Here is a 27,292-nt window from a genome sequence, read left to right as displayed (position 1 = left end):
GATAAAATTATTTTCATTTATAATCTAACGATTTTGAATATTCTCGATAACAGCTATACATGTTTCCAAAAAATAGATATTTTCACAGTTCTATTATTTCACAGAAAATGGACCGTATGAAGATTTTATATCTAACTGAAGACATACTGACACATATTTGGAGACAATGACATTTTAAGAGTTATACCTCAGATATACAACTATTATGCACATATAACAATTAAAAATTTTAAAAAGAGTTATACCTTATATCCTCCTACTTAATTATGTTTTTACCATCCAAAGAAAATTATCTTCTCCAGTTCAGTCATAGAAATGTGGTTGAACTGTATGAACAAATCTTAATAATAACTAATATTTAAGAGCCTAATAAGTATCAGATCCTGAATTAAGTCATAACTAGAATAGGCAGAATTATAGGAATACATCAGAATGAGGGTTATTATTTCACATCAGTGATCTATTCTGTACTTATTTATACTTTTTTTTTTATTTCTGAGATAAGCATCTTTGTTTGCCAAGTGCCCTCCAACCAAAACTTTTGTCTGATGGCTCACTTTCAATGTAAACAAAATAATTGTGTTTTATATAGTTAACTAGTCCAAAGGTATCCTCTGACCAATAGTCATTTCTCTTGGAATTTAGAAGTATGACTGAAAATTTTCTGTTCAGACCCATATAGCCACACCACTATTTTACTCTCGTTTTTTGTGTGTGTGTGTGTGTGCTTGACTTTTACACATTCCACGTATAGATGAGATCACGTGCTTATCTTTTAAAGAGAGAATATGTGAATAACTTGAAAATTTCATCCTGTGAATGCAGAAACAGAGAAAGCCAGCCCATGGAGTCAGAGAGGAGTAAAGCAGATGCTGAGAGAGAAGCAGAAACAAATGATGGCAAGAGCTCTCTCTCCTTTGGTTTTACATACTCTCCCTATCCTCCCATGAAAAATTTCATTTTCCTTTACTTAAGTTAGTTTCACTGGGTTTCTCTGACTTTGAAACAATCTTCCTTAGTAAATGAAGATTTGGTCTAAAATTAATAATGGTCATTTTGGACTTTTCCTTCATCTGGAACTAGACTAGAGTTACATAGGGTTCCTTAGCACTGAAGGAATCAGTGTTTTCCAATCTCTTTACCCATTCAGGTAGGGCAATCAACTAAAGCAGACTACACTAGAATCTTACAAAAGGGTTTAACTGGTGCATCCTTTTGAGAACAAAATAAATATTCAGTTTCATCCATGGTCTCAAAGCAGGGCACTCTCTTGGCCTAGGTATCATCCCTCAATGAATATTGTGGGGAATGGTTCCATTTAGACTAAGAAATTGACTATATAGAGTTTATAATTTTAACTTTTTAAAGAGAGAAAGCAAAAGGGCTTAATTAACTCTCAAAGCATCATTCAACCAAGTAAGCTAGTGACTTAAACATCCCAAACCAGTGACTAAAAGAACATATTACTCTAATGATTTCTCTCCATTCTTGTTTTCTGAGATTTTTCAATAGTTCATGTCAAAAAGATTATTCTATATAAGCAATAAGACAATAATTAAGTATACCAAATAATAATAGATATTAGTGTCCATATTAGAATGGTGTAACACTGAAATTTTGCTTATTTGTTTTCATTACACTCATAATTCATAAACAGGCATTGTAACAGAGGAAATGGCTTGAAAAATAATAAAAACGTTTTATGAACTGTCTCTTTAAAATCTCACTAAAATTTAATCCCCTTCATGTTTCATCTCTTCTCTAGCACTGTTTTACCTTGCCCTTCCCATTGTTGGTGTTACTTTAGCTATGTATCTTGTTTCCATTTCTCAAATTTTCCTCACGGGCTTGCTCTTCAGACCTTTTCAGCTACTTCCTGAACAATCTTTTCCGAATAACAAATATGATTGATTGATCTGTCAGGCAGTCTCAGGACTCTGGTCTGAAGTCATCTCCTGGCCGGTGGCTCATGCCTGTAATCCTAGCACTCTGGGAGGCCGAGGAAGGCGGATTGCTCGAGGTCAGGAGTTCGAAACCAGCCTGAGCAAGAGTGAGACCCTGCCTCTACTATAAATAGAAAGAAATTCATTGGCCAACTAATATTTATAGAAAAAATTAGCTGGGCATGGTGGCACATGCCTGTAGTCCCAGCTACTCGGGAGGCTGAGGCAGTAGGATTGCTTGAGCCCAGGAGATTGAGGTTGCTGTGAGCTAGGCTGATGCCAAGGCACTCACTCTAGCCTGGGCAACAAAGCAAGACTCTGTCTCAAGAAAATAAATAAATAAATAAAAATAAAATAAAATCATCTCCTTGAAGAGGCTTGCCATCACACACTATCTTTTTATCCAGATTTACTTTTGCTAATATCATATATCACCCCCAATATCACAAAATAAGCAGTTTTATTTTTTTATTATCTGCTTACCCAAGTAAAATATAAGTTTTGTGGAAGTAATTATGCCCTGTTTGATTTTGTTAACCCTTCCTTTGCATGAATATAGAAGTAAAAATTAATGTCTATAATAGCAAAAACACAATCCACTAAGGTGCTATTAAAATTACCACTAGAAATATTTTAAAATAATGATAATGATTAAAAGAAGAAATTGACAAATCCATAATTACAGCGAGAGATTTTCATATATGTCTCCCAGAGACTGATAAAGAAATTAAAAATTAGTAAAATAATGGAAGAGTTGAACAAAATTTAAATGAAATGATTATGAAGTAAAGTTTGAAAATATTAGGCAATACATGAGTTGAACAGAAAAATTCTATGTTCTATGAAAAATGGAGGATGTATAGTCTCCTCATGCTTGTGTAATAGGTCACAAAGTCTTTTTAAATAAAAAATCTCAAATGGATCAATTTTGTGCAAATTTTACTTTCTCATAACATTTCAATGAAATTAGCAACCAATAATAAAATAATACCCAAGTCTCCATCTCATTATCCTTGAAAATTAAAAACACATGTTGTGTATGCTCTGTAAGTCACAAATGTGTAATTCACTATAGTTTGTGGTAGGGGCACTATACTGCTGTTTAATTGGAGCTCTAGTTTCACTTCTGGCATTTGTGGTATATAGCTTAAATGTTGCTTTTAACCAATATTGTTTCCTGTTCTAATTAAATACTACTGGAACCATTTATTGTGTATTTGTGCTCAGGACACATTAACAATTACAGGCTTAAAATTCAGCCTATAAATATAAGTCTAAGTGACACAAATAAGAAAATATCTGGTGACTTTTGGAGGAAAAAAAAGTAGCAGCAGGGATCAAACTACAGCATATCACCTTGAAGTAATACAGTTCTTGTGAAATCTCGTAAGTATGTTTATTTTCACACCCCTCAGGAAATTGTACAGAGCAGAAAGAGGTGCATACAGAATAAAAATGGCACCTATATTTAATAGGAGCTTCTATTCTAGTGCTGCCATCTTAACACAGAAAGATAGATCAGGCGCTGGGGTCTAAATTTATTATTTTCTTATCATTACATTTGGTTAGTAAAATGGAATTGAAGAAGAAAAAGTAATTCTTAGGTTGCAACTATTTCTCATCTTAGAATCCCTCTGGTCCTGTTAAATGGACATCAAAATAATGTGCTAACATGTTTTCCTAATTCTCTTTTAAAGGTTTAAATATTTCCCATGTATTATGATCTTTTGATTAATAATGTAAAGATCATCTAAGCAAAACAATATAAAATTGAATATTATTCTGAAATTTATATCTGATAGAGATGAATACTATAAAACAGGTTGTTTTCTTTATAGAAGCCTAGCAACCATTGTTTCAGGTTTCAGTAGAGAAAAAAAAAATAAGTAATGCTTTGTCATTGTTTAACCATTCACTAACTCTTTTGTGAAAGGGGTTTTTCACTACTTTGCCATGTCAGTGAATGTGTAGAACTCCCATGGACACACCACACAAACACACACACACACACACACACACACATACACCAATCCCCATGTTTTTTCAGTCTATGCTATAATCAAGCTTATTCATGAATTCTAGATTAGGGCCCTGGTTAGAAGAAGAAATTCTCATGTTAACAGGTTGTACTTCTGTTGTCTTAATAATTGCCACAGATATAGTAAATAAACAATTACTTGCAGTTTTGTCATTTATTCCTAATAGTAAAGGTTCCCCCAAGACAGCAGTCAAAAAATTACTTTTAACATAGTGAGTTATTTTATGAGTCTGCAGGGGGGAGCTTTAAATTGTGGAGGTTAAATTGCATTTTACAATGAAAGGACAGACTGAAGGGAATGCTATAAATGATGATGATAAGACAAATAATTTTGGTGAATCCGAAAGCTTTAATCTGACAATTGAATCCAATCTAATCTTTATCTGTGGTGCCCATATTTTATGTGTAAAAAAAGTTTAACAAATATTTACTAACAAAAATCTCAATTTGGGGAAATAATCATCGGTTTATTGTTGTTTTTTTTTTTTGTGAGACATATGTAAAGAATTGGAGATTTTAACTAATTTCTTTGTGAGTAAGATTTTCCAGTGTATAGAATTGTATTATTAATTTGTCTATTTTTAGGAATGGATCATGCTGTCTATGAAAGGTTCTTTAGAACTCAAATTAATTGTAAAACATATTTATATACAATGAGTTACTATTTAAGTATATACATTTTCTGTTTTGTAATTAGTGGTAGTGGAAAATAGTAATCATAATTGCAATGTTAAATATTCTCTCTTATGCATGTTTAATGTTCTAATTGATATGACAAAGTTGATTATTACTATAAAGATTACTCTATGAACTTTAATTTAAATTTAAGTATCTACATATTTAGTCTTTGGACATTATTTAAATTTAATATTTTCTGTAGAATTAACTTTTATCAAATACCTCTGAATCTCTTTATTTTTGATGACTGGAATATCAATTTCTTCTGGAGATCCTGATTGCTTCCAGAATATGATTGTTTTAGTTTAGGTTTTTTTTTTGTTGTTGTTGTTGTTTTTTAAGATCTTATTAAGAATTATCTCTGATGAGTAAAAATCATCATTTTGAAAATAAAAGAATTAAAGAGTAAAAATGCATATAATTACTGGGCTTTCAATTGCTAAAATAATTAAATGCAATAAAATGTTTATTATTCTACATAATACCCAGATTACACAGGAGAATTTAGTGAAACCTGACCTAACAGTAATAAAATATGACTGAACAAAGCAGGTCATTATTCTGGAAGTGAAAATGTTTATTCCCTTGGTAAAAAAGATGGCATTTATAATTTTTCAGTCTCAAAAGACAATATCACATTTAGCATACTAATTAAGAAAAATTCATCAGCTCTGACTTTAAGGCAGTAAATGTGCCATGATTTATTTTTTTATTTTTTTATTATTACCTATAATAATACTATTGCCATTCTAGTATATACCATGGAACAAAAGAGTGGAAAATAAAAATTTCTGAACCTCAATAAACATTATTCAGAGATAGCCACTACTGAAAGATTTTCTATATATTCTTTCCTAAATTTTCTATGCAGACAGGAAGTATACATAATTGTTTTTAATAAATGATTAAAATTATGTTTTACAGTTTATTCTCAAATCAAATGCTTTTATTAACAAAATATTTTGGAAGATGTTGTACCTCTTTACTTGTGTACCACTTTACATATCTCTTTACACCCACCAATCATTGCATTGTTATGGAATATTTTTTTTTTTTTGCTACTAGAAAAACATATTACTGGAACAAACCATATATATTCATCTTTACACAGTTTTTTTCATGACAGCTTTAATGTCAGTAAATCAGTGTACACATTTGTTTTTGGTTACAAAAAGTATAAATTCATAACTTTGGGATTTCTAGGCAAAAGGGTATATACGCTCAGAAGTTTATTGCTCTCCCCATCCTACCTTCCAAAAACACTGCATCCATTAATGTTTCCAGCATAGATGAGTGTGCCTATTTTCTGACATCTTCACCTATATTGGATAATAAAAATATTCTTGATACTTTCATTCTGTTGATACAAAGGATAGTGTTATTTATGCTATTTGTAATTGCCGATTTATTAATGATACTAACAATTTTTACTAAGAGATTTTTAAATTCATTCATGCATAAATTTTCTAAGGCTATTTTAAATTTTTGAACCTTAGAATATGAAAGTAACTATTATATGCTTCTTGAATATTTTCTCATTAAAAATAATTCCAGAAATGTCAAAAAATGAGAAAAATATCGCCATCTATAATTTCAGAAACCAAATGAAACTGCCATAAAATATGGAATATTTTCTGTATGTTGTTTTTTCCCTACTCATGCACTGACTTTATTTCTCTTTGTGCATACACACATACACCCTGCATGATGCAATAGATTTCATAATGCAGAGTTGTGTTTACATTATATTTAAAAAACATATTTAATCATAGCTATAAAATACATCTTTCTCTAGCATATTTCTTTTATGTTAAGATATTAGACTTTTTGTCCTATTTATTTCATTGTGTTGTTTTCTAGAATGTAAAATGCACCTAGATAATTTTGGTGCAGTCATGGGAACAAAAAGGAAGGATCATACAAATAGGCTTTAAATAAAGAAATAAAAGGTAAATGGTGCTTTGCAAAGATCACTGTTTGTGGGATTCATTGTGGGTTTTAGTAAGATATTAAAATTTGGGGGATATGAAGCCAGGCTATATTTCCAGCTGCTCTTCGCTACACAGGTATTTTCCCCCTACATTATAGGGACCTGCTTGCTCTACATTTAACATGGATACTACTAAAATACTGTCAAACAATAGTACTAAATACTGTGCTACTAAACAATACTACTGAAATAATATTAAAATAGTTAACATTTACTGAGTGCTCAATATTTACTTGATTGTTCTAAGAATTTTACACATGTAAATCCGTCTGATTTTCACAACAATCCTGTGAGGTAAAAATGGTCACTATTCTCATGTTACACTATGATAACTAAAAGTTTGAATTGCTCATGATCCCAAAGCTCATTAACGAAGAGCTCAGATTTGAAACCAACACGTTGAAATTCAGAGACCATACTCTTGACCACCACGATAGACTTGAAACTTAAGCTTGTTTGCCACTTACTCAATCATAAATAACATAGTGTTGAACAACTTTTTTTTTTTAAATTCTTTGAGGGCATTTATGCTAATATTATTTCCACTGGAGGAGTTTGTAACATTACTAGAATTAAAAGTGTAATAACATTTTTTATATATCCACATAATGGAATTTTATTTGGCAATATAAAAGAATGAAATACTTATATATACTACAATATGGATAACCCTTAAACAAATCATGCTAAGTAAAAAAGAATAGTCACACAAGACCATGTATTATATTACTCCACTTGTATGAAATATCCACAATAGGCAAATCCATAGAGAATGGAAGTAGATTAGTGTTTTCTTTTTGGGGTGATGAAATGTTCTAAAACTAGATAATGATGATGTAATAACATTTTTTTAAACTTGGTGTACATATTGTCATATTGCTCTTCAACTTTGTTAAAGTATGCTTTGCAACATCTTTTCCAAGAGTATGTGTGTATGAGACTGTAATATGTATACACATTAATTAAAAATCCTTGCTCCTAAGGATTGACATTGATTGAGTAGCTTCTTCTGTGTTCACACTAGTAATCATTTAGTCAACTTTAGTTAATTAAGTTCTGATATAAATGATCTTAGCATGGATATTTAGATAGGGTGACCCTCAAAGAAACATTTATTTCAGAGAAAGCTATAGAAAGACATCATTACTCACTTCGCAGTGAATTGTATCATGGAAATAAAGGAGAATACTCTTGAAATAATTGTGTTAAAAGTGTGAATTAAAAATCATAGACCAGTTTCCAAAATAGAAACATGTCATTTGGACCATTTTTTTCTTAATTTATATCACTGCACAAGGGAAATTGAAAGTAATATTGTAACTAATATTAAATTGAAAGAATAAGAATTTATGTTAATAACTTTTTGTTTAGTGCTTTGTAAACTCATAATTCACTTTATTCAATTATTCATAGGATACAAAAAAAAGAATTTTTTCATTCCATTGAATAAGAAAAATATTGGAAAATAAGAGTATACTATGTTGATACCATAGTAGAATGGTTGCAACGAATAATAATGTCTCTATCCTGAAAAAAAAAAAAAAACATGTATGCTATTTTCCTGAGGCTAATAGAAAGTTATTTAGCTAACATCAATGATATTAATATTTTAATTATTAGCTCTAACCAGCACTATTGAAAGTGATATTTGGTGGTCATTTTCCATTATAAATTTTTATAAATTATTATCTTAGATTCAGGATGTAATAACATAAGTTTCTTAATTAAAGAAAATATATGTAGGAGTAAAAGTATAACCCCTAGGATCTCAGGTATGCAGTGTGCCTTTCTGTGTTTAGATCAATGAAATGCATATTCAGTAAAAGGGTCCTTTGTAAATGCCAAGGGTCCTTTGTAAAACAATTCAAATTACATGCTTTAAGAGCTTCCAATTATTTCTCTAACAATTTTTAGTTTATTAATTATCTAAGCTATAATTCTTAGTATTTATGAAGTCTTTATATATACTTGATGTTTTTATTAACACATTCCACGGTGAGCAGAACATACAGATTCCACTCAGTGTACAAACACCTTCTCTCACTCATGTGATTGTTATGGCATCCTAGAAAAATAATGGGACTTGACTTTGAGTTGTGTTTGTGTGCTGACTTGTCTATTTACCAGCAGGATAAACAAATCCTCCAAGTTTCTGTGAAATCGAATAACAGTCTGACTATTTGTCCCAGTCTGTTCAGGCTGCTATAACAAAATAGCATAAACTTGGTAGTTTATGAATAATACAAATTTATTTCTTACAGTTCTGGAGCTGGGAAGTACAAGATCTAGGTACCAGCAGGTTCAGTGTCTGGTGAGGGCCCATTTTCTGGGTCATAGATGAAAACTTTTCACTGTGTCCTCATGTGGTGAAAGAAGAAAATGAGCTTCCTTGGGTTTATTTTATAATGTCACTAATACCTTTCATGAGGGCTGTACCCTCATGAGTTAATCACATTCCCAAAGCCCCGCCTCCCAACACCATCACATTGGTGATTAGTTTTCAACATAAGAATTTGGAGAACACAAACATTTAGTCTATAGCACCATAGATGCTATGGTCTATCATTTATTATGATGATAAACTATACTCATGTATGTAATTATTGTAATGTGAAAGTTACATTTATGTTATTAAAAATAATGAACAAAAATAGAAAGACATATACAAAAATGAAGACATGTAAACCATAGAGCGAGAAATGTTTACTTTTCAGTGAGTAGATGTAATTGTTTTATTCATGCTTTGAGCTCCTTATGGGATGCGATATTAGAATTGAGATGTTCAAAGAGGGAGTTTGCCATAGTCTTTGCAAAGTTTACAAAACCAAGGGTAGTAAATCCTATTTTATAGACAGAATAAAAAAGTATGTTAGAAAGGCACAAGATTGGTGACAAATGGAAGAGCTGAAAAATAGCTATTCAACAATTACTAAAATTTCTATATTTTCCTAAAAAGACAGTAGGTAAACTATTATGACTTTCTTGCAATTGTATATAAGGATTATTGAGACTATTTCCAAAAAGAAATGGTTATGGCAAACTGTCAATATCAATAAAAGAAAATTAAAAAGAAAAGAAAATGGGATCAAAGGAGTAATAAATTCAGATTTGAAATCTGTTAAAGAAATAACTTCTGTTAAAATTTATCTCATTATTTTAAGTAAGGCAAGCACAGTAACAAATTAAATCGTTAAATCAATAAAGCTTCTCAAAAATGTCATAATCTGTAATGTAAAACCTAAGAGAAAAAAAATAGTAAATTATAACATAAACTGCAAAAGAACTCAACTTTTTTTTTCATTTATTAATAGACTTTAATAGGGTTTTAATAGAAAAAATAGATATCATCAGTGTACATTCATGATCTGACATAAAGGTATAGATTTCTATTTTTATTTTGGGTCTTAAAGATATACAAAAGAAACCAAAACAATTAAAAAAAACACAGAAAACAATTTATATGTATATAGGTTTTGAGGTTAGCAAAGTGGCTGCATTAGTGTGGGGTTTTTTTGTTTTTATTTTTGTAGGAGAGCTTTGAGATGGTATTCTACCATAATAAAAAATAAGTTTTATAGTAGGACCAGAAATTATTTACTTGACACCCCTTAAATTCCCCTCTGACACATACCTGATTCTGCAGGGTTGAACGTTCCAGACCTGCTGTGGAAGCCTTCTGTTGGTCAGACCACCTGGTATCCTTCCTTTGAAGACTGCAGCCATGGACTGAAGTATAAGCCTACAAGGCTAGGACCCAGCTCCAGCTGCCATTGCCATTCTCAGCAAAAGGTGCCCAGGTGAACAGGGTCCAGCAGCCCACATGGATCAAAGATAAGGCTAAAGTTTACATCTCAACTGTGATGGCAGGAGGAGTAAGTGGCTTCCTCCTCCCTCACTGAGTGGGGCCAATTCTCACTTATTGTCCCTTCAGTCCAGGGGGCTCCTGCTCAGGAGCCCCTGACCTGAGGTCTCTGGCTCACCCTTATTCAAGATAAATGTGAATGGGGACATGTATGAAAGCGTGTTTTCATCCTTAATTCATCCTCACCCCAGGCCTCATGCCAATACTACCTAAGAAAGTCTTTCTCCCTACTTACTCCATGCTAGCCTGAGCAGGGGTTGTCGAATTGGAGGAGGATCCAACAGAGTGTGTAAATGTGAGATAAAATGTCTGGATTGCACTTGTTTGTGGTTTAGCTTTGTATTTAAACAAACAAACAAACAAACAAAAAGGAAAAAAAAGAATATAGACTTGAAAATTATTTGTCATCATAAAATGAAACAAGAAAAATTCAAATATTTACTGTCAGGCCAAAAAACTACACAAAAGTTGATTATTGAAATTTTGTGAAAAGAGCAGGTATATTTGTCACATAGAGTTTGTTGGAAAGAAGAGATGAAAAATAAGGGAAAAGAAATATAACTTCCAGAATGTGTCTTTTGAGATTACTGATAAATTGCCTTCTGTTACCTTAGGCCATTTTGAAAGGTTGCATTCATGTGATCAAGTGAAGAACTGTGGGAAACAATGATACTTTTTGATTTCTCACGTTAAAAAAGTGTGTCAGATTGCAGCCTTTGAATTACACTTTTTTGTGATTTCTATAAATTTAAATACAATAAAATATTTATAACATTTGTTCATTTTTAAAGTCAGATTATATATTTACTTTAAGTTTGAGCCACAGATGTTATGCAAAATCATGTTTGCTTCAAAATTTGCTCTGTTTTAACCATGCTTGAAAGATGTATAATAAAAGTTATATTTAGTTATATTTATATAATACTATATATTATAAATATATAATAAAATATATATTTATATATTCAATATGTAATCACAAGTACCAGATAAAATATATGAATAATTTAGAACTGCTTTGCACTATTTATAAATCTATTATGAAAAAACAATTCAATTCTATTTCTGATAAAGATGATATATATAGCAATGTATAAAGTTAAAGTGATTGGTGGTTATAATATCTTTTTGTTATGAAATTACTAGAATAAAAACAATAGAATGGAACACACAATTTAACTCAAGTTAGAAATTGCTCATGAAAATAGGTGCATATAAAGTGACCTAAGTCCATTTGGTCTGCTATAACAAAATACAATAGATTGGGTGACGTATAAACAACAGAAATTTCTTTCTCAAAGTTCTAGAGGCTATAAAGTCCGAGATCAAGGAGCCAGAAGATTCAATGTCTGATGAGGGCCTGCTTTCTGGTTCATAAATATTACCTTTGCACTGTGTCCTCACATTAGAGAAGAAGTAGGGGTCTCTCTCAGTCCTCTTGTATAAGGGCATTACTCCCACTCCTAAGGATTCTGCCTTTATGACTTAATTACTTACCAAAAGGCCCAACTTCTTAACCTTGTAGTTTAGGATGTCAATCTATGAATTTTGGGGGAAAACAAATATTAAGATCATGCCATAAAAAGACACACATAACTAGAACCCAAGGATTTACAGCAAATTATGCAGTGGAGTCAATAAATGGTTCCTTTTTTCTTTATTTTTTGTTTTCATGATAATTGTTTGAAGTAAACTGGGTGTTATCTATTTCTGACTTAGCCAACTTTGAAAACAATAAGAAAAAGAGATGCTAGCTTCTCAATTACAGATAATGCTCCAAAATACTTCTCATACAGCCATTTGTGAATAAATCCAAAGTACCACCACCCAAATGAATGAATCTATTAATAACATATATCCAAATGACTGGTATCTAATATACATTGTGTGTGTGTGTGTGTGTGTGTGTGTGTGTGTGTGTTGCAGTGACTTTGCTTTCCTACTGCCTTGTTCATATTACAAAATATAAAACATCGATATTTTATGATTACAGAGGCTTCTATTTATTTTAGCGGAAGCTTCAGGTGTTTGAAAATCATGTGCATAATGAGACAAAGGTGCACATATAGACAATAAAATAGATTAGTTTATGTTTTATCCCACTTTATTTTTTCCCTTTGTTCAAATATGAAGCAGATCAGAGAAGACATCCTCTATTCTTTTGTCTTCACCCTGATTATCACCCAACAATTACCAAATCCTCACAGTAGATTATTTTTCCTTCTCAAAAAATCCATAAGTTTATTCAGTTTCAGCAAAATGAAAGCTGGTAGCAGTTGAGTCCCTTCCAACAGGTGATTTGAAATCATGTTGATATGTCTGTAAAACCTATATTCACAATGTCATCAAAACTTATATAAACATTAATATTAAAATCCTCACAGTAGATTTTTATTTACTTTTTTTTTTTATAAAAGGTGAAATAGAGCAATATATTGAGGAGATTGCTGGTATAGTGAGGTAAATTAAGTATTTTCTGAGTTATCACACTGTGATCTTTTATTAGTTTCTATAAGATATATACAAAAGGATAAAATATAATATCTAATATCAACATATTTTGATTTCAAAAATTATATAAAATGTTATAATTGATAAAAGAGCATTCATTGTGCCAATTTGGATCATTTTGCTTACATCTCTCAGAAGCTTGTGCTGGGGACAGCTAATAATTCTAGCATTTTTTTTTTAATTTTCTTTCACAACAGAAATATTACAAATATTGGACATCTTTTCATATCATATCCTATTTAAGTCGAATTAATATAATTCTTAATGTCAAATACAATGTCATGCACTAAAAATGTTCCCTTTTCCTGATCAAATTTCTTTATCAAGTAGTCCAAACTTCTGAGCATAAAAATCAAAGCTCTAGATGATTTGGCATATATTCACTTATTTTTCATTTTATTCAATTATTCAAAGCACTTATTGAGTAGCTTATGAGTACTAGGCACTGGCTATGGTCAGGGATCTGAGAAGTGAACAGCACAGATGCTGGCTCAGAGCTTATCTAATAAACTAAATTGTCATGCAAATTCTAGTAGAGTACAATGTGATAAGGATTGTAATAAAATTTCATACAAGTTCCTACGAAGTACAACAAATGGGAAGAAACAACTATTTCTATTAGAGGACTTCTGGAAGGTTACACTTAAAGGAACTAGGATTTGTAGATGTAGCCTCAAATCCTTTCTAGTGGGCAATTGTCACCTGTCAATCAATTAGTATGAAAATTAGAGCATATTTATTACCTCTATTGGTGGTAAAATTATATAGAGGCTAGAAGCAGAAACTGAGAATTACGATGAAAGTATTACAGTGTGAAAACTGGAAAACTGCCATTAAATTTAATAAAGGAAATGGTCATGAATGTGGAAAACTGCAGAGGTTAGAAGATCAATGCTTTGAAAGGGGCACTGTAGATAGCTGAAACAAATGAATAGCCTTTACAAGCACATTTTTGGTGGAATGGAGGCAAACTGAGACTACGAAGGATAAGCGCAGGTGCTGAGAATATAATTTCAGGCCAATTCTCTTTCTTTGGAATCTGTTAATAATTTGTTTTGAAATAAAAATATTTGTTAAGCATTGTTTTGTAGAAATGTATTAGTGCTGTGTCGTTAAAATTGAATTTAGGCAACAAAAATCTAAACCATATTATTTTGAAGGAAAATAACATATTATAGGAGATTATCATGTAATGAAACTAAAAATAATCTTGGAAATAATCAGAGACTAAAGATTTTGTGTAACACATATATCTATTCAATATTTAAATTGTTGTTATGAAAACATTCTATTTGAAATATGTTCAAGCATGAGAAACATGAACTGGAAGGGGATTACTTAATTCTTAAGGATCTGTTAAGGGAGTTTTACAGATTAAGATATTAGAATGCTGATTTAATAGATAATTTTTATGTGTACATTGAAAAATGAAGATCAAATATAGTGTCCTAATATAAATTAAAGTAGAAAATTTGAGGGGCAAATAAAGGATTTTTAACAAATTATAACGTGTTAGATGATGATAGGAATAAAAATATGTTGGCAATTCCAATTCTTTGTAATACATGAGTATTTATGGAGAGAATTTTCTCTCTTTGAAGTTAGGCAACTCTAAGGAAAGTGCCCTTTCCAAAGGTCAACATTTCCCAGGAAGATGGATTACATATAGGTAGAACAATCTGGCACCCTTTATGTTTAAATTCCTGCTAACACTAATAAGATTATCTCTGCCCTTTTCCTCCATTTCCAAATAGTTTGAGAGACCTCATTTTAAGAAAAAAAAATCATCATACCCTATATGCAAAGAATATTTCCTTTCCCATTATTAGATAATAAGTTATTTTATAAGAAGTATTAGTTAGAACAAAGCTAGTTTAGAGATAAAGAAAGCACTGGAGGACAAAGGGCATTTTTAACTTGTAACTAGGCTGTGTTACATTCTGGTGGAGAAATGCATGTACAATAGCTATATTAATCTTTTATTGTATTTAGACTCATATTAATTACTACAAAATAATCAGTTCCTTTGCAGACAAAATAAGACACTCTTATCATTGATGTTTTATTTTCCTAGGTTCTCTTTTACTGTGAGGGCACTGCCATAGACTATTGGCTATGCTATTAACCTCTCTGATTTTGTAAGGTTTTTTGCTTATGGAATTTATAACAATATTTCACTTGCTAAAATGGCCGGTTTATTGAATGGAAGTTAAAGTAATGATGATTTTCCCTTCATGAAAAGGCTTGCATTAAATAAAATCATTATGAAAACTTTAGTTAGTTGGCAAGGAAAACCAGGTAGCATCTCATTTCATTAGTACATGCAGACTTAACATTTATTATGGAACACAGATTGATATTAGAGGAATGTAAGGGTGAAGATATCTTTTATAGCATACAAATGATGACATTGTGCAAGAAATTCATAAAATCGAATGAGAAATAGAAAAAGTTATATTTAATTCACTATAACCAGAATTTTTAAGAATTTTAACATATCAAGTGCTAACTTATTCATTAAGAATATTACCTTTTACCTTTGATTGCTATACTGGATTTTTGGAAATGGTTACTTGGAAATATAATAAAAGTATAAGTGCATTATTTGTTAATTATTTAAGTTAATATTGAAATTAATATGAAGATTTTAACTTAGATAAAATTATTCTGAATTCTAATTTTATGATTACATATTTAACAAATTGTAAGAAACAAATTATGGCTACATCCTTATGTCTTTCTCTGAGATTTCAATATTAAAATCACATTTTCAAACTATAATTTTCTAATCAGATTTTTAAAGTGATTAAAAATTAAAAAGACTTTATTTTTATACTTTACACTTTACTTTTGCACTTTATTTCTCTATATGGATAAATAGTACAATATAAATTATTGAGGCATTATGATTTTTAAATAGACACAACATTTATCATCAAAGTAATACACACTCAAGAACAAAAATGAATAAAATAAAATCCACTCACAATTCAGCTACCTATTGTGAGGGGTCTTTGATTTGTTCTCAGTTTGACTGTTGTTGAAGTATAAGAATGCTACCGATTTCTGTACATCAATTTTGTAACCTGAGACTTTCCTAAATTTATTTCTCAATTCCAATAGTCTCATGACAGGATCTTTGGGTTTTTTTAGATAAAAGATCATATCATCATCAAAGAGTGAGAGTTTGACCTCTTCTCCCCTAATTTGGATGCCCTTGATTTCCTTCTTGTGTTTGATTACTCTGGCTAGGACTTCTAGCACTATGTTGAATAGAAGTGGTTATAGAATGCAACCTTGTCTGGTTCCAGCTCTGAAAGTGGGAATGCTTTCCATTTTTCCCTATTCAATATGATGTTGGCTGTGGGTTTGTCATGTATGACTTTTTTCATTTTTAGGTAAGTCCCATCTATACCTATTTTGTTAAATGTCCTTACCATAAAAGGGCACTGAATTTTGTGAAATGCTTTTTCTGTGTCTATTGAGAGAATCATATGAGCTTTGTTTTTACTTCTATTTTGTGTGGTGAATTATAGATTTGCATATGTTGAGCCATTCCTACATCTCTGGGATGAAGCCCACTTGGTCGGGATAGATTATTTTTTTGATAGGATCCTAAATTCAGTTTGCTAGGATTTTGTTGAGAATTTTTTTAAATCTGTGTTTATAAGGATATTGGTCTATAGTTTTATTTTTTGTGGCATTTTTTCCTGGTTTGCATATCAGGGTGATGATGGTTTCAAAAAGCGTGTTGGGGAGGATTCCTTCCTTCTCGATATTGTGGAATAATTTCTGCAGGATAGGCACCAGTTCTTCTCTGTATGTCTGGTAAAATTCAAGTGTGAAACCATCTGATCCAGGACTTTTCTTTTTAGGAAGGTTTTTTATTGCTGCTTCAATTTTGGTACTTGACATTTATGTGTCAAGAATTCTATTTCTTCCCGATTGAGCCTAGGGTGACTGTTTGTTTCTAAGAATTTGTCCATTTCCTTCATGTTTTCAAATTTATGTGCATAGAGGTTTTTTATAGTATTCATAGATGATATTTTGTATTTCCATATTATCAGTTGTAATTTCTCCTCTTTCATTCCTGACTGAGCTTATTAGAGTCCCTTTATTTCTGCTTCTTATTAATCTAGCAAGAGGCATGCCAATTTTGTTTATTTTCTCAAAAATTCAACTTTTCGTTTTATTAATCCTCTGTATAGTTTTTTTTTGTTATTGATTTCATTTAGTTCTGCTCTGATGGTTGTTATTTCTTTTCTTCTGCTGTGTTTGGGGTTTCTTTGCTCATTCTTTTCTAGTTCTTTGAGACAATTCATTAGATTGTTTATTTGTGATATTTCTGTCTTTTGGATGTAGGCATTTATAGATACAAATTTTTCTCTCAGGACTGCTTTGTCTGTGTCAACTTATTTTGATAACTTCTCTTTCCTTTATCATTTCCTTCAAACAATCTTTTGATTTCCATCTTAACTTCTTCATGCAATAATTGTTCAGCAGAAGGTTATTTAGTTACCATCATTTTGTGTAGTGATGAGAGTTTCTGTTGGAGTTGATTTCCAATTTTATTCCACTATGGTCTCAGAAGATGCATGGTATAATTTCTATTTTTTTAAATTTGTTGAGACTTGTTTTGTGGCCTAGGATATGGTCAATCTCAGAAAATGCCCTAAGAGCTTATAAGAAAAGCATTTATTCAGTGGTTTTGGGTAAAATGTTCTGTAAATGTCTGTCAGGCCCATTTGTTCTAATGTCCTGTTTAAATCTATTGTTTCTCTATTTATTTTCTGTTTGAAAGATCTTCCCTGCTCTGTCAGAGGGGTGTTGAAGTCCCCGGCTATTATGGTGTTGCTGTTTATCATTTTGTTTAGATCAAATAGGATTTGCTTTATGAATCTGTGTTAAGTATGTAAACAATAGCAACAGAGGAAATAAAGTACCTAGGAATATATTTAACTAAGTAGGTAAAATACCTCTACAGGGAGAGCTATGAAACACTGAGGAAGGAAATAGCAGAGGACATAAACAGGTGGAAAGTATACCATGCTCATGGTTTGGCAGAAGCAACATTGTTAAAATGTTTATACTACCCAAAGTGATCTATAGATTTAATGGAATGTCCTTCAAAAACCAGCATCAATTTTTGCAGATCTAAAAAAAACTATTCTATGGTTCTTATGGAATCAGAGAAGACCTCGTATAGCAAAAGCAATCTTAAGCAAAAATAACAAATTGGGAGGCATCAATTTATGAGACTTCAAGCTATATTACAATGCTATAGTAACTAAAATAGCATGATACTGTAACATGAACAGAGACACAGATCAATGGAACAAAACTGAGAACCCAGATATAAAACCATTCTCATATAGCCATCTAATCTTTGACAAAGCAGGCAAAAACATACACTGGGGAAAAGAATTCTTATTCAATAAATGGAGCTGGGAAATTGGGTAGCCACATGTAGAAGACTGAAACAAGACCCGCACCTCTCACATCTCACAAAAATCAATTCATGTTGGATAACAGACTTAAACCTAAGGCATGAAACTATAAGAATTTGAGAAAAATGCTGGGAAAACTCTTGTAGACATTGGACTAGGCAAAGAATTTATGAATAAGAGTAAATAGACCTTATAGAATGGGAGAAAATATTCTCATGCTACATATCTGATGAAAGGCTGATAACAAGAATCTATATAGAAATTAAGAAATTAACAAGTAAAAAAATCAAACAATCCCATTAAAACGTGTGCAAAGGACATGAACAGAAACTTTTCAAAAGAAGGCAGAATAATGGCCAGCAAACATTTTAAAAAGTGCTCAACATCTCTAATCATCAGGGAAATCCAAATCAAAACCACAGTGAGATATCACCTAATCACAGTGAGAATGGCTTTTATAAAAAAGTCCAAAACAACAAATGCTCATGTGGATGAGGAGAGATAGGATCACTCTTACACTGCTGGTGGGACTACAAATTAGCACAACCTATGAGGAAAGTAGTTTGGAGATATCTCAAAGAACTGAAAATAAAATATCATTTGATCCAGCAATCTCATTACTAGGCATATACTCAAAGGAAAAAAAGACATTTTACAACAAAGACATCTGCACTCAAATGTTTATGACAGCACAATTCACAATTGCAAAGATATGGAATCAACCCAAATGTCCATCAATAAGGAGTGGATTAATAAAATGTGTTATATATATATATATCATGGAGTTCTATTCAGCCACAAAAACAATGGTGATATAGCACCTCTTGTAGTATCCTGGATAGAGCTGGAGCCCATTTTACTAAGTGAAATATCACAAAAATAGGAAACAAGCACCACATGTACTCACCATAAATTTGGTATTTATGATCAACACTTATGTGCACATACAGTAGTAACATTCATAGGGTGTTGGTCAGGTGGAAGTGGGGAGGAGGGAATGGGTATATTCACAATTAATGTGTGCGGTGCACATTGTCTGGGGAATGGACACATTTGAAGCTCTGACTTGGTGGGGCAAAGGCAATATATGTAACCTAAACATTGTACCACCATAATATGCTGAAATAAAACAAAAAATATATTACTACCTTGAGAAAAACACTGTTATCATCTTACTCTATATAACCTATTCTAGACTTTTTATATAGTTAAGTTGAAAAGTAAATCATACAGAAAATTTCTGTAATATCTTTTTCTCACTGCTTTTTTATAGTATTGTGTATTCTATGTGCCATTATGTATTAAACGAGTATTCAAAATTTGGAAATTTTAATAGTTTCTAAATTTGGATTTTTATAAACAACTTTGATTATCTGCCTCATTTAGCTTATTACTTAACCAAATAACTCAATAATTTACAAAATATAAGTGCTTAAAATAGAAGATTATGGGGGCTTTGTTAAATAAGTTTAAAATTAAAATTGACTGTGTGTAGGATGCAAAATAGTAACATACTAACAAATAATATTTTAAATTATGATTACTAAAGAATATACTGTTGGTAGAAGTACAAACTGGCAAATGTAAGATCTTGTGGCCTGGTATTTTGAGTAGAAAATCATCTTTGAGACATAGTGGACCATAACCTTGCAGTGTTTCAATGATAAGAGAGAACTCATGATGAAAGAGCATGATATTTGATAGCATTAATGACTAGTGTAATAGAAAATTGATTTCCTAACTTCTTTTCCTTTGTATAGTGCATTTTACCCTAGGATGAAAGGGAATCAATATGTGAATATCTGAGTATATTAGAGGCAGCCAAGTGCAGAGAAAATACCATTCAATTAGCAATTAGAAAACCTGATTTCTTAACCTAATTGTGCCACAAATGAGTTGAATGACCTTGGGCAAGTCATTTGGTCTTTTCTAGGGTACCTTCTTCACCCACAAAAGTAAATGGAATCTAAGGTCTAGAAATAGATATAGTTAATCCAATTTTGAAATAAATTTAACTGAGAAAGAAATTGTTAAATTCATTGAATGCCCTTTAATTATATTTTCCAAACTGTCTTCCACAGAAGGCCATTTTGCTTTTGTAATAACTAATGCTTTGTGGCAGTTTAATATATGTAAGCATTGTTCTCATAGAATGCTTATAAAACTCTAGGTTGGTATTGCTGCTATTTTATTTTATAAATGAAGAAACTTATTTAAAGGGAGGTTAAACAATCCATCCTGTTGCATAGTGATAGTGAGCAATCAAGCTAGGATTCAAAGTCAGACAGTCTGATTCCATAACCTAGGACTTTAATCATTACCCACACTTCCTTAAATGTGTATTTTTGCTTAAATAAACCTAGGAAACACTGGCTTCAACAGAGCAAAATCAATTGAACACAAGACACTTGGGAATATTTAATACTTATTTTGGATATCCAAGAGGGACATCATATAGAGAGCTGATAGTATTTATTTTAACCACTGAATCCCTACACAAAGAATACTTAACATGTGGAAGTTCTCAAAATATTTTGGAAGACATTGACTCTTGAGTATTAGCAGAAATTCCAGTGGTGTTTGTACTAAATAAGATCTGCATAGGAAAAACAATTGCTTAAGTAATTTGAAAGAGTAGTAGTTAAAGATGAAAAACCACATATCTAGGGATTTGCTTTCCCATATTTTAATTCTCATTTTCCATTTTTCCCTTCTCTAGTACATTTTAATGCAAGAAATTTTACCAGTGCATAAAGGATGTGTTTACTAAAGGAAAACTGGTTTCAGGATGGGAACTGTAGTTAGTAGTCTGGGGAGATGTGGATATTTTTGTGCTAAGAGCATTCTTTTCCAGCAGTCTTGCTTAGGACATCTCCATTGTGAATAACTTTGTTTACTATATCTTAATAGCTCTGAAATTCAAATATTCATTGTTTGAAGGGTATTTTCTACAATAGATTATAAAGCTAAAAGAAGTAGACATAATTTATAGCATTGCCCTGTGAACCTCTAAATATTTCATTTTATAGTCATAAAATAAGCAAGCTGTAATAAAACAAAACCACAAATCTTCCAAATCAGATACTTCATCATATTTAATTATCTTATATATTCTAACTATTTCATTGAAAGAAAAAGACCTACGAAAAGTCACAAAATACTGAATGATAGTGTCAATAATGGATATAGACTAGGTAGATTAGAGTTTGATATATGTCATATTGATTTTTATTTTTCTCTTGGGACTCATAAAATAACTATAAGCTTATAAAATATCTTCCCCATTTGAATAGAAGGAGCAGCATAATACAGTTGATCTTTATTATTTGCAGCTTCTGTATCTGAAAATTATCCTACTTACAAAAATGTACTTGAATCCCCAAAAGTGATACTGGATGCTTTTGCAGTCATTCCCAGACATGTGCAGAATGGACAAAAATTTGAGTCACTTAACTCACATGTTCAGGCTGAATGAAACTGTGCTCTGGCTTCTTGTTTCAGCTTTCATGCTGTAATATAGTTGCCTTCTGCAATCTATTTACTGCCACATCTTTTGCATTTGGGGGTGAGGGGTTGTTGGTGATTTTTCTGTTTAAAATGGCCCTTAATGAAGAGCTGAAGTGGTGTCTAGTGTTCCTAATGCAAGAACACTGTGATGTGCCTTTTGGAGAAAATATGTGAATTAAATAAGCTTTACTCAGCCATGAGTTATAGTGTTATTGGCTGTTAGTTCAAGGTTGATGAATCTGTAATTCCTGACATCCAGAAAATGAGGAGCAAATTCACTGATCTGTATGGGGGGCCATCCTAGAAAGTGTCAAAGTAATACTACAATATGTGAAAGATGAAAAAAGGGGTTAAATTTGTGGATTGATCAGATAACAACCAACACGAAAGTGCAGTGGACAGAAGTGTTTTAGAAGGCTGAAAACCAAAGAGATTTACCTCCATGTTAAGCACTTTTTGGCTAGTACTGGCTGGTACCCAGGTTTCAAAGGTGATATGGCAAGAAAAATGTTAAATCTACAGGTGAGGCAGGTTCTGCAGATCAAGAAGATGTGTTAGAATTTTTAAAATACCTGCTAAGTGTCATATAGAAAAAGCATTCTGTAAAAGAACAGATTTTCAATGCTGGTGAGACTCACTTGTTTTACTTGGACATTGGCAAAGGAACCTATAAGCTAAAAACTGTGCTTTTGTTGATAAAACTATGACTACAAGTTTTGCAGATCTCTAGTTTGCATTATCCCTGAGTCAATAGTTCAGTATTTGCTAATCCAATGTTTGTGGTGATGTTATAGAATATAAATATTGTGAATAATGAAAATTGATTATATATATTTAAGATTTGATTTCAGATAGCCACATGGCTTACTTCTAAAACTTATAGAAAGAGGTCCCGCAAATAAAATCTCAAGTATTTTCCTTGAAGCCACAACACCACCACCACTTTCAGGACTTAATGAAAATAAAACGGTGACATAGAATATGGAGGAGTCAGATTATTCCCATTCCAAAATGACCTCTTTATACTAAGAGCTGAGGAGCCAAGGTACCACTTTGAGATCTCAAAAAAAAAGGCAAAAGACAGCACCCTTGGCATGAAAATCTGCATTCTTAAAGCAATGTTAGTAGAAAGAAGATCCTGACTTCCCCAAAGTGGATTCATGGACAGAAGACATCAAAGACTAGGGTGCCAGAGTCAAAAATATGAGAAAATAGGACTTGATCATGAAGAAGATACTGTCTGATTTCATTTCCTTTGGATATATAATTAGAAGTGGGATTGCTAGATCACATGGTTGTTCTATTTTCAATTTTTTGAAGAATTTCCATACTTTTTTTCCATAATGACTGTACTAATTTACTTTTCTGGCAACAACGTATAAGGGTTTCCTTTTCTCCATATCCTCACCAATACTTGTTATCTTTTGACATTTTCACAATATTCATTATGTGAGGTGATATCTCAGTGTGATTTTTATTTTTATTTCCCAGATAATTAGTGATGTTGTGCTCCTCTTCATATACCTGTTGTCTATTTGTATGTCTTTGGAAAAATTTCTATTTAAGTCTCTACACCTTTGTCATTTTTAATTGAGTTATTTGGGGGTTTTTTGCTATTAAGTTTTATGAGTTTCTTATATATTAGATCACTATCTCAAAGAGATACCTACATTCTCATATTGAGTGAAGCATTATTTACAATAGTCAAGATGTGTACACGTCTTAAGTGTTGATCAGTGGATGAATGGGTAAAGAAAATGTTAGTGTGTGTATGTATAGCACACTTAATGGAATATTACTCAGCCATAAAAATGTGAAAATCCTGCCATTTGTGACAACATGAATGAATCTAAAGGACATTATACTAAGTGAAATAAATCAAACACAAAAGGACAGATATCGTATGATCTCAATTATGTTGAATCTAAAAAATTCAAATTTCTAGAAAGGGTTAGGAAGGTGGATACCACGGATCAAGGGAGTAGGGGAAATAAAAAGTTGTTAGTCAAAAGGTATAAACTTACAATTTTAAGATGAATAAGTTATTGAGGCCTAATTTACAGCATGATGACTATAGTTAATAAAAATATATACTTGAAATTCGTTAAGAGAGTAGATTTTAAGTATTCCCACAACACCCCCCCCACACACACACATAGAAGGTAACTGTGAAGTGATAGATATTTTTATTAGCTTGATTTTGGTAATCATTTCCCAATGTATTTGTATATCAAAACATCATATTGTACACTTTGAATACATAAAAGTTTTATTTGTCAATTGTATCTCAACAAAGCTGAATTTTTAAAAATATTACCTGAACTCATTGTATATACTTGGACAATTTAGAAGGAGCTGTGTTTAATTTTTGTGTGATCATCCAGTAAAGTATAAGTAATTCTCATTCATATGATAAAATTAATCATTTCAGTAAGTACTACAGTTTATTAAGGCTTATAAAATCTAGGATTATAGTAATAGAAAACATATCAAATTTTATATGGGAGATAGGTTATCCTATATAATTTAAAGCAAGGACCATGTAGACTTTAAAAATAAACAGTTAATGTCAGGCATGGTGGCTCACACCTGTAATTCCAACACTTTGGGAGGTCAAGTTGGGATACATGATTGAGGCCAGAAGGGAAGTGTAGTGACACTCCTTCTCTCTGAAAACAAAACAGACAAACAACCTAGCTGCGCTTGGTGATGTGCACATGTGCACATGTGGTGCCAGCTACTGGGGACACTGAGGCAGAGGGATTGTATGAGCCTGGGAGTTCAAGATTACAGTGAGCTATGATCATACCACTGCACTTCCAACTGAAGACCTTGTCTCTGAAAACAAACAAACAAACAAAAAGAATAGGTGTTTATGTGGGAAAACAGATCTGTGGTTCAAGAGACAGGGGTATGGGTTTAAACACAGATATAATTACATATATAGCTATAGATAATTATAGATACTGATATATATCATATATATTTATATATTACCCCTCTATATATTTATCTATATAAACCACAATATATCAATTTGGAAGTTAGACACAGATATGGGTCATTGAGCATAAGGGTATAGATGAAAATTTCTAAGGCAAAAATGTGTAAAGAATGAATGTTAAAAACGATAACTTAGGGAGTACCCACTTTTAGGGAGTTTATAGAAGAAAATAAATTAACAAAATAGGAAATTGGTCATAACGCTGTGAAGAATATAAGGTAGAATATAATAATGTGGGACTACTGTCATAAATTATTGATGTGATTTTCACATAAAAGGAGGTAACATACTGAGAGAAGGTGTGTCATATTTAAGGCTGTTGGTGTACTTCACAAAAATAAAATTTTAGGGACATAATATGTAACACTTGTGATTGGGAAGTGGTTGGAGGGATGATAGAAACACAAGAATCTAATCAAAACTAACTTTTTCCAAGGCTCCAAGTCCTACAGAAACTTTTTTCAAGAGTAACACAGTGTTTGGTACTTGGCATATACTCAACAGATCGCCTTTATAGAGAGTAGTTTATTAGGACCATTTAAAATAAAGTAAGGTGGACTAAATTATATTACTCCGTGTTTGGAGTTTAGAGGTGGTGAGATTACTGCTACCTCTCAGCTTATCTTTGCACATTCCAAATTTTCCTTGTTCCCCACACTTCATGTCCACCTTTCCTCCAGATCACCTTATCTTGTAGTTTTATCTTATCTCCTACTGGTTATGCTTCTCTGATGAAACCTGACTGAAACTGGCCGATCCAGATTTGGGCCATATTTTCTGCTTCAGTGGCACCCTGGCCATACCCCTATCTTAACATTTATCAAATTGTCTTGTACATCCTTGTTTGTCTCTCACTCTGCATTGAGGGCAATGTGAGGTGGGAACCTCATTTATCTTTGTTTCTATTGCAATAAACCAGGGCTGTGCATTAAGCATTAAAAACACTTAATAGATGCATGCTAAATTGAATAAGCCCCTTTACAAATTTATATTTACTGAAACATTTCCAAGAATTTATTTTTTAAAAGTAAAGTACTTCAAGGAATTCTAAAGATGTTACTGCTTTTATCCTCTAGGGCTCATGTATGTAATAGTAGTAAGGTGAGCAGGTGTTTAATTATAAGGAAGCCCTTAGGTCAATTGTTGATGTATTTAATAAAGACTATTTTCACCCCAAACCATCTGTGAATCCTAGTTTTCATCATTCAAGGACTGTGGCTTTGTTCTTGATTACATTTGGGGATTAATGGTATAATAGGCTATATCATCCCATAAACTTTAATCTATTATAATCCTTGCTTTTATTCTTATGATCAAACCCTCTGTTTTCAAAGCCTGTTTTGTCCTGCATCTTCCTGCTGGCACTGCCACTACCACTGCTGCTCTCTGTTATTTTGAACAAGACACGACCTCTCCAAGGGTATCAGGGATAATATGTTATAAACAGGGTATTGGTAAGGAATAAAAGGAATGTATGCAAATAAAGCCCATACGGAGTAGTTAACATAATATTTGTAAAATGAGTACTAGTTATTATTACTATTAGATATCATTTTAAGGAAACAAAGAGCAATTTATAAGTGCCTAAGCAATGCTGTAGTTTAATTCAATGCTGATATATATACTTGGATATAATTTTTAAAAAATCATTGCTCGTCTGAAATTGTGAATTGTTCATGGCTGTTACTATGTCTTACTAAATGAAGAAATCACCTCTGACGACAGTTAGGCAATTTTAAAAATTGCTATTTTTCTATTGTTGGCAGTATACCTGCAATATATTACAATCTTAAGAACACAACTTTCAACATTTGTAAGTATAACTTATCATATACTATTTACAACGAGGACCTGACTCATTGTCTCTCAATCTACTGTTCCTTAAGAAAATATTCTCTGCAAGGGAGTTGTATATGTGACATTCTTAATCAATTGTAAGTTAATGAAAAAAATTCCCAAAGAGAAAAAAGATCTGTTTTTTAAAAATTAATCATGTATAGTGATAGATATTGCCTTTTTGGCATTAATTGAAATCCAGGTCTAAATGAGTATTGATGTTTATATCCTATTCTCTATAATATGGATTCACATTTAATAAGCTGTGTAATATCTGACAAGAGATTCCTGCACTATTGTTAGGACATTGATACCATGGCTAATAGCTACTTGTTTAGGAATTTCAGAATTCCCTGTCTCAAAGGCCTGCCTTTCATCATTCCCATTCATGAATAACAAACTAACAAATACATGCAGAAATGTATGCACATAAAAATTATTATGTGATTTTTTTCCACTTTTTATATTATTAAGCT

The sequence above is a fragment of the Microcebus murinus genome, chromosome 2 (genome assembly GCF_040939455.1).
Source record: "Microcebus murinus isolate Inina chromosome 2, M.murinus_Inina_mat1.0, whole genome shotgun sequence".
Classification (NCBI taxonomy): Eukaryota; Metazoa; Chordata; class Mammalia; order Primates; family Cheirogaleidae; genus Microcebus; species Microcebus murinus.
The sequence above is the reverse complement of the archived record's forward strand: the minus strand, read 5'-3'. Positions refer to the sequence as shown.